This window comes from Neofelis nebulosa, chromosome 8 (genome assembly GCF_028018385.1).
Source record: "Neofelis nebulosa isolate mNeoNeb1 chromosome 8, mNeoNeb1.pri, whole genome shotgun sequence".
NCBI lineage: Eukaryota > Metazoa > Chordata > Mammalia > Carnivora > Felidae > Neofelis > Neofelis nebulosa.
Window position 1 is genome coordinate 91490428 of NC_080789.1, and position 14379 is coordinate 91504806.

A 14379-nucleotide genomic window follows, 5' to 3' on the forward strand; every position below is an offset into this window, starting at 1 on the left:
TTTGACTTTGTTAGTGCCATCTATTTACTATATGACTTGCGAAAAAAAAAAGAAGAAATCAGATATTCGTTCGCAGCCCTTAAAATGCATGGGGAGTGTGATCACACATTGGGCCTGCAATCTCTATATAGTGCTGTTTTCTTCAGTCTCACATTTAAGTAACAATGGGCTTTGATTCTTTATATACTTTACTTTTCTTACCATTGTGCATGTTTGTAGAATAAGAATTGGTAGCTTTTCTCAAATACATTTTACCCAGAGTATTTAACTTTTTGCTTAAGTGATGTCACAATATATCAAAAGTATAACCAATCCATTGCAGGTTTTTCTTTCAGATGACACTACCTACAAATCTATTGTGAGATTGTGCATGTGGACCTCCATGTCACCATCTTCTGAGCGAATGGCATGGTCTATATGTTCCCTACGCTGGACTCAATTCTACCAATGAATACTGCAGAAAGCAACTTTGTGCAGGTAAACAGCACATTCTAAGAGATATTACTCGGTTAACACTTGAGAAGCTCTCCTACCAAAGGGTCTAATTTAACTATGTGGAATGAATCACCAGAGGTAGCATGACAAAGACAGGTAAGTGGAGCCAGAGGGGCACATCATGCCTCCTCTGTTACTCAGTATTTCAATTTTACCAAATTACCCTAAATTGCCCCCGTACGTGCTTGGCGATAGTGCCAATTCAGTGTATTAAAAGTAGTTAGGGTTTCCTCTCTGCTCTGAACAGTGCATATTTATTATTTTTCAGTATTTCCCTATGCAAAAAGTAGAGAATCTATTTTCTCTCTCAGTGAAAACATCCCTTTAAACATACCCAAGTGCAATCCAGGACCTTTGAAGAGCTTTGGACTTCTTAGTCACTAGGATTCAGCAGTATTCCTAGTTGGGTAATGTGATTTCTACAAATAGTTCTACTAGGGCTTATTCTTTAGTAGCAGAGTAAGAAATAAGCATTGATTTCTCAAAGATTGAGAAATGTCTCTGGCCTCTTGATCCCACATAATTTGCTAAAACTTCTTAGAATGCAGTAGGTCTTGAATTTAACCTGGAATAATTGGTCAGTCTATATACATTACTTAGGACAACTTCTTTTGCAATGCTTCTTCTGAGGGACAGTTATCATGATATTATAGACATAGTGCAGTAAATTATTCTTAATGGTTATCAAGTTCAAGACTTGTCACATTCAATTATGATGGAATAAATTAATTATATATATAATTATATATATATTATAAATTATATATTATATATATATAAATTAAAATATCCATACGAAAAAATTATACAGGTATATTGTTGACTATCATTTTATTTTTTATTATTTTCTTTTATTTCAATTTCACTGTGGTTAATATACAATATTATATTAGTTTTGGGTGTACAACATAGTGATTCAACAATTCTGTCAAGGTAAGTGTACTCTTAATACCCTTCACCCACTTCATCCATCCATCTCCCCACCCACCTCCCCTCTGGTAACATCAGTTTGTTCTCCATAGTTAAGAGTCTATTTTTTAGTTTGTCTCTTTTTTCCCCTTTGTTTGTTTGTTTTGTTTCTTAAATTCCATGTATGAGTGAGTACCCAAAATATATAAAGAACTTATACAACTGAACACTCCCCCCACCGACAAAACTCAAATAATCCAATTAAAAATGAGCAGAACACATGAACAGACATTTCTCCAAAGGAGAATACAGATGACCAACAGACACATGAAAAGATGCTCAACATCACTCATTATCAAGGAAATGCAAATCAAAACCACAATGAGCTATCACCTCACACCTGTCTGAATGGCTAAAATCAAAACCACAAGACACAAGTGTTGGCAAGGATATGGAGAAAAAGGAACCCTCATGCACTGTTGGCAGGAATGCAAACTAGGGCAGCCACTGAGGAAACAGTATGGAGGTTCTTCAAAGAGTTAAATATAGAACTTCCACATAATGCAGCAAATGTACTACTGCCTATTTACCCAAAGAATGACAATCATTCTTTAAAATGAAGATTGTGCCAACCTGGACTCCAAAATGAGTATATATAGTACTTTAGCTAAATCTAATATGGTTTTCCCATCCCTTGTGGACTGTTGTTCTTCTGCTACTTTGGTGTAGTATTTCCCATATTGGTCATGACCAAAGAAATAAAGGGGGGCACTTTACTTAATCCTTGACAATGCACTGTTGATCTCCATGAACAGTTTGCCTTCTGTGCTGGCCAGGCAGGGCTATTATAAGGGAGTTGAGAAACTCACTCTACTCCATCTGCTATCATTTCCTTTATCAGAGTGAAGACATCTTCTTATGACATCCCAGAATTCTACACTGCTTAACATTTAAATCCAAAAGGGTTTGGGCAATTCCAAAGGTTCCAGTTTATTGGGTCCAACTAAAACAGAGGGAAGGTCTGACTCAGTCAATATCCCATGTGAGTGTGATAAAGGCTGAATCACTCACTGACACTTAGTACCCATTCCATTGACAGTGATGCGAACACAGAATATTTAATATTTTCTCTATTCACATTCTCTCTCCCTCTCTCTTTCTTTTTCCCCCAGAGTGCCACCTTCTTTTTAGGAAGGATGAATCTTCTTTTTCCATCATTTAGCCCTATTTCATGGTCACTGAGTGAGCAGATCTGTTCTTGTCTTCTGAATATATTCTTACCCTCTCCTTTCTATCCCCCACTCCAAGAATATAGTTAATTACCTACTTTTGCATCTATCATAGTCTGGGTACATGGCATTAAATTACGTGTTTATCTTTCTGATCATCATACAGTCAAACCTGGATTGCTTTCCCCTGTTCACTGTTTAGAAGGTATATTCCAGGGGCACCTAGGTGGCTCAGTTAGTTAAGCATCCAACTTCAGCTCAGGTCATGATCTCACAGTTCATGAGTTTGAGCCCTGCATTGGGCTCTGTGCTAATAGTTCAGAGCCTGGAGCTTGCTTCAGATTCTGTGTCTCCATCTCTCTCTGCCCCTCCCCTGCTCACACTCTGTCTCTCTCTCAAAAATAAATAAACATAAAAAGTTTTTTAAAGAAGGTAATGTTCCATTTGTTGGTCAAAGAGAGTATAGAGAAATTACCTCTGTCAGTGTAAGCTGAAGAAACCTCACCTTAACCCATTGCAACAATTTAGCTATCAGATGATCTGGAAGTGTCTTTCCATGAAGGTTTTCAGCCACATGGGATTGGTCATCCATCATCCAAATATCTCCTTTCATTCAGCTGTATATAAAATTAGTGATTTGTTTTCTGATTATTTATCCTGAGAATCCATGTTGGCAGGAATTTTTCAGCTTGTGCTTATATTTCTACATAAAGTGCCCCAATCTTCACAGCATAACCTCTGGAATTTGAAGTCACCTGCACTGTAATTGACTACAATGTCTTTACTAAATCAAGAAAAAAAAGTCTTACTTCTCCTTCCTCTTTTTTAGTGTCTTCTTATATATTTTGAGAGTTTTACCAAGAGTGCTATTAGCAGCCAGGGAATAGTATGTCTTTATGTACTTTCCTTCTACTTTATTCATTTTTTATCTTTTTTTAAGTTTATTTATTTTGAGAGAGAGAGAGAAAATCCCAAGTAGGCTCCGTGTGGTTACTGTGCAGAGCCCAATGCAGGGCTTGAACTCACATAACTGTGAGATCATGACTGGAGCCAAGATCAAAGGCCAGACGCTCAACCACCTGAGCCACCCAGGTGTATTTACTTGCATTCTTTATCTATTCACTTACCCAATTTCCCCAGATTTAGGTATATTATCCCAAATCCCATTGTTAAGACTTCCCCCTATAGTTCGACTAATTTTGCCACTTTCATACAAGAATACATGAGTAGGGGTGCCTGGGTGGCTCAGTCGGTTAAGCACCTGACTTCAGTTCAGGCCATGATCTCACAGTCTGTGAGTTCAAGCCCTGTGAACTCACGTGCTCTGTGCTGACAGCTCAGCATCGGGCTCTGTGCTGACACCTCAGATCCTGGAGCCTGCTTCGGATTCTGTGTCTCCCTCTCTCTCTCTGCGCCTCCCCCGCTCATACTGTGTCTCTCTCACTGTCAAAAATGAATAAATGTTAAAAAAAAATGAAAAAAAAGAATACATGAGGAACCATCCCAGCAACAAATATTATGTTTTCAACCCCTTTATTTCTTTTTTTAAAGTATGTAAGTCATTATAATTTGTTTTGTTTCTTAAATTTCACATATGAGTGAGTATCCAAAATATATAAAGACCTTATACAACTCAATACCCACCCTCACAAAACTCAAATAATCCAATCTAAAAATGGGCAGAAGACATGAGCAGACATTTGTCCAAAGGAGGCATACATATGGCCAACAGACACATGAAAAGATGTGTCTAAAAGTTCTAAAAGTTCAGGTCTAAAAGTTCATCACACCAACTCTCCCAATCTATGTTACTACAAAAAGCTAAATTGTCAAATCAGGCCGGGGAAAGACCATGGCTCTTAACCATCAAAGAGATCTACTAATGATTCAAAGGTCCTAAGTGACTAGCAAGACATCTTTTTCCTAGAGGAACTCGACACATCAAATGCAGCTCCTCATGGCTGCATTCTCTCACATTGATTCCTATTTCAATTTGGGATTAACATATGAGGTTAATGAGTAGTATATGCAAGAGTATTGGTGATAAATGTTAGCCAAGTTAGTTTTGGAAAACCTTGTATTGTGTTCTACTAATTACATAACTCATGTGACTATTCCCCATTCTCCAGCCATCTATGCCCCATAAATCATGAATTCCAGATTTATCTACAATAAGTAATCCAGACTCACCAGGCATATCCTCCCCAAACACTTTATAGGTTAGGATTCTTGGTGTTTTTCTGCTAGTGTGCTCTATTAATAATGTTTTCATAGACATTTGGCCACAGTCATGATTCTCCCATACTTTGCCCAAGAAGGGAAGAAATGGGCTACAAGCCTGATATTAACTCTTTCCTGCCCATTACTGGATGCCTATAGACAATGGGATTTATTTCAGTATTATTATTATTATTACTATTATTATTATTATCAAGAGCTATGTTGATCTTCTAAACAGAGGTCTCCATTATTAGAACAATTTCTGGTTTAGGCAATAATTTCATTTAGAACAATCTTAAATAAAAATTTTTTCCAAATATTTGGCAACTAAAACTTCTGATTTAATAAGAGGCTTTGCTATTTGTGCGTCAGTGAATAAATGAGACTTATTTGTAATTATCACCTTTCTTTTTTCAGATTAAATCTATTATGTTAAAATCCATTAACACTTGGTTATTTTAAACAAACACTTTTTCAACTAAGCACAGTTCCAGCTAGTAGATCATAAACTCTGAATGAGTTGATCTGAATCAATTATAGCTTACTACAATAGTATTTTTGCTTACTTCAGTCTTTGGGGATTAGTTGCTTTAAGAACATGTCATTCCTCACTCAGCGTGCTAAGTGGCAGGATTTGCAAATTCTTTAGCAGTTTTTTCAGAGCATCTTGTGGCAAAACACTGGGCCCTTGAGATGCATCACAAACAAATAAATAAAACAAATATAAAATCAAATATAAAAGGCTCTCAAAACCCTGATATCTCTCAAACTGTTTTGAAGATGACAACTTTTACACAAGCAAAATCTTTCAGCATCTTCCAGAACTAGCATCCTATGGAGTGGTCTTTGGGAATTGCTGGTCTGTGGATTGATTTCAAGCTTCTTATTCTAGCATTCAAGGCTTTTTGACTCTCCAAATTTGTCTAGATAAGCCATGCTTGTTTTCAATTGCCAGTCTTCTCATCATCGATTCCTGATTGTACCATTTAGTCTGCCTTCCTTGTCCTGCCTCACATTTTTTGCTTCCATGATAGGCTCTACCCCTTCCCTTCTCTCCTGCACAGTCTATTCTTTCTTCATGGATCAGGTTATGTTCCTCTGTCAGACCTCTCATTTGTCTGCCTTATACTTTCCTCACCCATGCCAATCCTGGACTTGTTTTCATCTTAAGTTCACTCCTTTCTCTTTCTTGGCTCTATTCTGTATTAGGCACTGATCATTGCAGTTTACATATGTAGGCTCCCACGTAACCTGGCTTTTGACTCTTTTTGCAGTCAGTTGAAGGCTTTGTTATAAGACTGGGGGGCAAGTGGAAAGGGGCTACCAGGGTTTTTCTCTTTGCTTCTCCAGTAATAGTTGTATCTTCTCCCTAGCTCCCTTTTTGATGACGCAGGCCCACCATGAATCAGCTTCTTTTTGAGTAGCTTTGGCTTCTTCCTTGGGGTAACACTGGCTCTTTCCTTTGATGATCACGTATTGGAGTGGTAGCAGTTTTTTGCAGTTGCTAATTTTGGAGATTCCCGTGTATTTTATCACTTGTAATATAATCCCTGGCATGAAATTCCCTTTGTTTAAAGACTTGGAGTGATTTCTAACCTCTCTATCGTATCCTGATTGTATAACATCAAGCGCTGATTGAATTTCCTTTCTATTGTTATCACATTTTACATTGGCATTAATTTTTAAAATGTACATTGCCTGTTTCTCTTTATTATAGGCTTTCAACACCATACTGGCCATGACAAAGACCTGTATGCAATACCAATCCAGTGTGTAGTATGATATTTTGGGTATTTACAACATGAATAGCTGAGCACTATAGCCAAATTTCGCAATGTGAGGCTGAAAGTGGTCAAAATACTTTTGTCAATACTGGTAAATTTTTCAATCATTTTGTCTTAGTATATAACATGTACCAGGTCCTTTGCTTCTGTATTGCTTGCAACACTTTTAAGCTTCCCTTGTGTGTCCAAACACCTATCCTATTTTAACGTTGTGGTCACTTATTCCTTTAGAAAAGTTAACAAATTAATTCTCACAGCAAATTACCTGAGAGAGGATGTCCTTATTTTGTCTAATCATTTCAAAGGATGCTGGGGCATTTGCCCCACTTGATGAATGACTGGCATTAATCGTCAGAAGATGAATTCTTTTCTGTACAATACAGAGTGTAAACAGAAGAGCAGAGGGGAAAGCCCACAACAGAAACAATAACTATAATCATCACTTTTAAGATTTAGTAAGCAGCTAATTGCTAGATAAAACATAGCCTATCTCTGCCTTCTCATCCCTCTTTTCATCCATCTCTTTCCCTCCGCAGTTCTTTACTCCAAGGAGGCCAGTATATCTCCTACCTGAAATGGCAATAGAAAACCTTAAATCACAGAAAAAAAGGAGGAGGTTTTGGTAAATTTGTATATGTTATTTAGATAGTAAGTGTATTTCCCCAATGCTTTCATTGAATTTCATCAGCTTCTCTGTTCTGTTGATGAAGGACTTAGAATTCTTTTTGAACGCAACATATTTTTCTTCTGTTTGGTAAAACGTGTTTCCCGTGAAAAGAGGACTAACAGGGTAAGAGAATCAACTTGACCGCTTAGTGGTTTGAAGAGCCCGGGGAAGTTTCTTCTTCCCAAACCAGCAGGTAGCTTTCCCACGGAAAGCCACTAGGTGGCAGCAGCAACGTAAAAGCACTGCTGCCAATAACTAGTACTTTGTGAAGTTTTAGAGGTTTCTTTGTGTTTTGTTTTGTTTTTGTTTTGCTTGATTATTTTGTTTTGCTTCTTTAGAAGAAAGTACAAAATGAAAACTTGAATTACTTATAAAAATAACGAGAAAAAATAACTTTTGGTTGGATGTGGTCTGCTTTTGTGAGCAAGGATGCAATTGAGCAGAACTTAAATCAGGGAATCTCGCTGTTTTGATGCTACGAGACAGTAAAGAAGCAAGAAAAAAAAGCAAATATCGTGTCATATTTCTTATTCAGACCAACTTTAGCTTAGGATTTAACACTCTGGTTCTCACATAATGGAGGAAATCGGCAAGCAAATCATACTCTTTCGATTTTTTTTTTTTTTTTTACAGAAAGTTCTGTGTTGTTAGAGCCACCACATAGATTCCAGCACCTCCCATTACATTGAAAATAGCCCTAAATTGTTTTGCAAACCATTAAAAAGCTAGAAGGCATGCTAATGCTAAAGAACTGTATTTTAGTGAGGTAGGACTTATGAAAAATATACGCCAAATGCAATTTGAAAAGACAAAATTTTTCACATATACAGTAATTTTTTTACTATGCAAATATATTTTCTAAGTAAATCTACACTATATATAAATATGCATATATTTTCTAAATAAATATACACAGTATATATTAAAAGATCCTAAAGGATAAGAATCATGTCAACACATATAGTTCACTCAAGTTGTGCTATAAATTCCCGATGATTTTTTCAACATAAAAATATAATTAGTAAATAATGGACCATATAGTTTATTTTATGTGATATATATTTCATTTCCTCAAAGCAAAATGGTTTAGAATATGTTGAAATCATTTTGCTGTAAGCCTGATTGCATAATGGGGATACACACACACACACACACACACACTCACTCACTCACTCACTCACTACCTGGTGTAGTGTTTCAAGAAGACCAAACTTCAGGGGCGCCTGGGTGGCGCCGTCGGTTAAGCGTCCGACTTCAGCCAGGTCACGATCTCGCGGTCCGTGAGTTTGAGCCCCGCGTCGGGCTCTGGGCTGATGGCTCTGAGCCTGGAGCCTGTTTCCGATTCTGTGTCTCCCTCTCTCTCTCTGCCCCTCCCCCGTTCATGCTCTGTCTCTCTCTGTCCCAAAAATAAATTAAAAGAAGAAGAAGACCAAACTTCTTTCTCCAAATTTCTATGGGGAGATGGACACAAGTTGTGCAATGGAAATGCTGAATGTGCCTCAATTTATCAAAGGCTACATTACAAAGAGTTTGTGGTTTGATGAGACATTTTCTTAGCATTGTGTCTCACAGAATATATTCATCAGCATAATGTAGTTGTAAAAACAATAGATGGAGATACTGAAATGTGACTTCTTGTCCAAACCATTTAATAATCTCTGTTCATAGTTTCTTTTTTCTGAATTTTCTATCATAACTACAGATTTGTAGGATCCAGTGAAAATATTAAGCTTCAAAGTGCCTGAGGTGAAGCTCCATATTCTGATTTTTAATAAGATCTCCATATGGATCTGAGGATAGGCCAGGTTTGGATGCCACAACTAAGATACTGTGCAGCACAGAAAATCTGATGCATCTCTCCTGAGCCTATGCAGGTAGGTCAGGTTGAGCTAAGTCTCTTTATTCTTTAGGAGGGTAAAAGTGTAAATATTGGCTACTGGCCCACTGTCCACATGATATTTCACAGAGTTATGGTGGACCCCAGTGTGTCCCATAGCAGCATAAATAAGTAGCCCTAGAATGTGTCCACTCTTTCCTTTTCCTAAGAAATATAACAGGTACAGGGGATATAAAGAACAATAGAAATAATTATTTTCTAAGAGATGGATATATATAAGTAAAATATCAGGCTTTCGTTTCATTTAGGTTTATATTATATCATCTAAAAAGCAAACACAACCAAAGCTGTCATTTAACTTATTTTTGTAAATTTAAAAATAAGTTTGCTCCATGAAGGTTTGAGATAACTCTCAAGTCCCTATGTACCTACATAAACCCATGGAACAAAACTGCTTAAAATAAGAAAGGAATGTTTGCTTTTATTCTGTAGTTTTCACTAGCAAATAGGTTGCACAATGAGTAGCAAATATTTTTTCAAACTAAATTAATTAGAATTACGTTCAATTAATATAAAATACTGGTATTTAACATTTAAATGCATTGCCATCACATTAAGGGTGAGGTTTTCATTAAAAGAATTGAGACAGAGAGAAAGAGAGAGAGGTACATTGGTAGGGACTTTGAAATTGGCATACAAGGAACAGCCATGGAAAAACAAGTGATTTTCATGATGGTTGTGAAACTCACATGGGTTCTCATTACCTTGCACATATTCCCTCAATCCTTAATGAAGAGTGCAATATACTTAAGCAGCAGGAGATACTTTTGATATCTATGCTACTTAAGGCAAAGTTGAATTAGCATCAGTGGGCAGGCCTATTGAGATGGAAACCTAACCCAAATTAGGCCAAACTCTTTGAAGAGTTATGGAAATAAAGATGCTAAAACACTGTGAGAAAGGTGGATTTTATTTTCTTGCTTCATTCACATCTACATTTCCTACATAGATATTATAAAAATAGCAAAAATTTAAAAATTCAACCATCTTAATAACAAAAATATCACAGTGTATGGTTTCGTCTAGTGGACATAAGACAATGTGTACGCACTCAGTATACAACCTGAAATGGAAGAAAGAAATGGGAACACACAGTTTACACATATATTATTGTACAATTTGTCTTTGAAACAACAGATGTGAGTTTTTAAGGTTTTTGGGAGAATTTTTTTTTTAACATTTATTTCCTTTCTAAGGAGAGAGAGACAGAGAATGATTGGGGGAGGGGGAGAGAGAGAGGGAGACACAGAATCTGAAACAGGCTCCAGGCTCTGAGCCATCAGCACAGAGCCCAACGTGGGGCTCGAACCCACGAGCCGCAAGATTATGACCTGAGCTGAAGTCTGAAGCTCAACCAACCGAGCCACCAAGGTGCCCCAGTGTTTGGGAGAATTTAATAGCATAAATCATTATGTTGACAGAGAGTCACAGATGCTAAACCTTGTAAAACTCTGATATATTTTTAAGATTTTCAATTAAATAAAAAAGTATTAATGAACCAAGGAACTGAAAGTCATAGCAGGTTATTTCAGGGATGAGAGGTGCCTAACTTCTGAGTCACAAGTGTATAGTTCATTTATGCTTGGTGATACTGACCAGTCTCTGGGATTCTCACTTGTAAGTGTGAAGGAAGAAAGATAAAAGATGGCTGAACCAACTCAAAGTTTTAGGCTGGAAAAACTGTAGTAAACATTGCTATGTTGGAGTAAAATACACAGCATATATGAAAAATATGAATAAAAATATATTTATTATTTTATGCGTAAGTGCTCAGTATAAATACTTGTTCAGTGTATAACTTTATTTAAAAAAATTGAAATTTATAAATAGTAATGCTCATTCCAGTTACCATGATTTTAATGCTACATCTTCACTCTAGTGGTATCTCTGTCAGAATATCCTGGGACTCTGGGGCACCTGTGTGGCTCAGTTGGTTGAGCATCCAACTTTGGTTCAGGTCATGATCTTAGGATTTGTGAGTTCGAGCCCCACGTCAGGCTCTGTGCTGTTAATTCAGAGCTTGGAGCCTGCTTCGGATTCTGTGTCTCCCTCTCTGTCTGCCCCTCCCCCACTCATGCTCTGTCTCTGTCTCTCAAAAAATTAATAAACATTGATAAATAATGAAAAAAAGAATATCCTGAAACTCCTGAACTTGTGATGTTAATAATAAACAAAACAATTTGTTGAAAGAGATGAAATCCACATGTGTATAATAATCTTATGCATTTCATCTTACATGTATTTATTAAACAAACTATAAATAATATTCCCTAAGTTTAAATACGAGTCTTAATTTTTTTTCACTAACCATCAAAAATGTGGTTACATGCAGTTTTCCCTAATATTTCCTTTTGATCAGATATAATTGGGGTACTTTCTAAAATGGTCCCACTATGGAACCAGTGAATTAAAATGTTTAGGATAGGTATCTGGAAACCTGCGTATTTAACAAGTGCATCAGGGAATATTTATTTTCAAAAAGTGCAAAATACTGTCTAAGGGAACAGTTCAAATAGGATCCGAGGGCTTCTCCTGTACACTTTGCTGTTTTTACCCTCCCAGCTGTCGGCAGCCAAGTGCCTTATCCAATCCTTCTTCCTAATATGGGGGCATCAACATTGTATATAAAATTAGTGAAATACTATGTCCTGCTTCTATTTCAGAGGAACATGAGGAGCCCAACTATTCTTCCCAAGTTTGCCTTTCCAAAGAATACTGAGTAGACTGGAAGAAGTAGATCTGCAGACGCTGAGGATTTCAGCCTCTCGTGTTCACTCAAGCCCAGTACATCGCACGCTGCTCAACTAAGACTTGCCTGGACACTAGATACTTTGGCTTCTGTGGAAGCCTGAACTTTTCCTTAATGTTTATGAGAAAGGGTGCATATGTTGCAGATTCTGTGTCTTTTATTTAAGTACCATGTGCCTGTGACTGCAGGTACCGGGTATGCTGATAATTTCTTTATGAAGAGAGGGACTATTTTCATGTTTCTCTATTAGCTGTAGTTTAAATATCTCCCTCACTGAACAGAAAAATGGAAATTCTTCTGCACTTGTAGATGCTGTTTTTGGAATAATGACAATTATCCTAAGGTGTTCTTAAATATGTTTCTTCTGTTAAATGCACTTTGTTCATTCTCTTCCCTTGGTCATTAAAACAAACAAACAAACAAACAAACAAACAAACACTCCATTCTTACTACGGCAGATTTCCCTCTTTTAAATCTCATAGTAGCTAGTACCCCTTTATATCACTCAGCAAATCACAATTTTATAGGTTTGTGAGTTTTTTTTAGCTATTGTCTTATCTTAACCACTTGTAAAGCTCTAGAAATATTCTCTGATAGACATGAATTAATGCTTGACATGAAATGCCACATTTAATCTTAAAAACAATCCTATGAAGTTATTACTATTATTATGTCCATTTTTTTACTGATTAAAAATAAGGGAATCAGAGATGTTAAGTGACTTGTTCAAAGTCATATACTTGTCATAGGAGTAAGCTCAGGTTTGAAATCTAGGCCATCTGATAGTAGAAATATTTACCGGAAAATAATGATTAAATGAATAAATGAGTGGGGTTTTCTTCTCACTGCCAAAGATTAAATTGGTCTAGATCTCATAGGAAATTAGATACGATGTTTTTTTTTTTTTCAGTTGCAGTGGATATTATTAAATTTAATGCTTTTTCTACAAGTGTACTATTGGTTTATGTATTACTATTATCTAATTATCATCTAATTTTAGACATGCATAGTAATCTGTTTTACAAAAAGACATGAAAACAAAACAAAAAAAAAACATCTAGTACTGGAATGCCAACACTATATAACCTCTGAAATATATTAATTGCATGTTGCTGAGTTAAGCTAGTGAATCTTTCAATAATCCCTCGGATTCCCATAAAGGTTTCATTAGTTAGGAGAGGAAACACGGAGAAGATGTTTTAAGATGTCTTGGACTCAAACGAGTACCCTGTATTTATTCTAGAAGTTTTAAGGAATATGTATGTTATTGTTTTAATTTTTTTTTTCTATTTTCCCAGAGAGTGAATAGGAATAACCAACAATGAAGTGATAGATGGATTTTAATTGATAATTTTGGATTAGATGAGTAACCGATATAACTATCTTAGTCTTTCAAAAGAAAAATTTTTTTGAGAGAAAAACACTTCCAGGTTAATTTCTCCTTTTTTTAATGGAAGACTGAGCCAATCATCTAATCTAATTATCTTCTTAAAATTCCTTGGAAAATGTCAAATTTTTCAATTATTACACTGCAGAGCCTTAGATGTTTAAAGTATACGACCACCTGACTCTTAATGAGTTTTAATCTAAAAATTATCTTAAAGATTCATTTAGTGTACACATAAGTCTATTTTAGTCTAGTTTTCTGAAACCAAATTATTTAAATAATTTAGAACAAAAGTTTAATTATGAACCATTCATAATTGGGTAAATTGAATACAAGTTGGGATGGTTAACCTCATTGAATTCCTATGCCACCTACTATTGTGGAGTTCATCAAATAATTTCCAAGTCCCCATTTGCTCTTGTGCTACACTGACCTAAAATAGAATGTTTCACTTTTCTTTAATCGTCTTTATTGATAACTGATTTCCACATTTCTTGGTTTAGCTTAGGGAATTACACACTATTCAAGAAAATAAGATGGATTGAGATATACATAATGTTGCTATATTTTAGGCTCTTCATATGCAAGGAGTGTCATTCTCAGATTTGAGTATTTGCAAGAGATCAAAGATCCATGGCCTAAAACCACAGTAATTTTGCTAACGCAGATGAATCATGAGTATTTAGTCTGATAGTCAGAAGTGGGTATAGCAAACCACACAATATCTTTAGCCAGCTGCAGGTTTTCATCTCTTCTTATATTGTAAGGAAAATACTTTCTAGAGATGTGTCTTGATAACATCAAGAGTATAATGAAATTCAAAAATGGAATTTAGTTGTTATGATAATCACTTTCTAAGTAGCAAAAAAAAAAGTGTTTTCACAAGTTTTCCTTAGGATTCAAGATGTAAATATATAAATATATCAAAACACTGAGCACATTTGATATAATATATGTTACAAACAGCCCAGAAAACAACTACTCGGTCAATTCATTTAAACTGCACTCCAGCAATGGTTGCATACTTAGGCTTTGCTGACTT

The 14379-nt window shown here is 36.0% G+C and overlaps 1 long non-coding RNA gene across 1 annotated transcript; it reads left to right on the plus strand.

Annotated features, from left to right (window-relative positions):
• Window positions 1–324: 324 nt before the first annotated feature.
• On the plus strand, window positions 325–12803 carry LOC131484043 (uncharacterized). Its single transcript, XR_009247989.1, has 3 exons — window positions 325–477; window positions 9007–9178; window positions 11865–12803. It is a non-coding gene; the product is annotated as an uncharacterized LOC131484043 (long non-coding RNA).
• Window positions 12804–14379: the final 1576 nt, after the last annotated feature.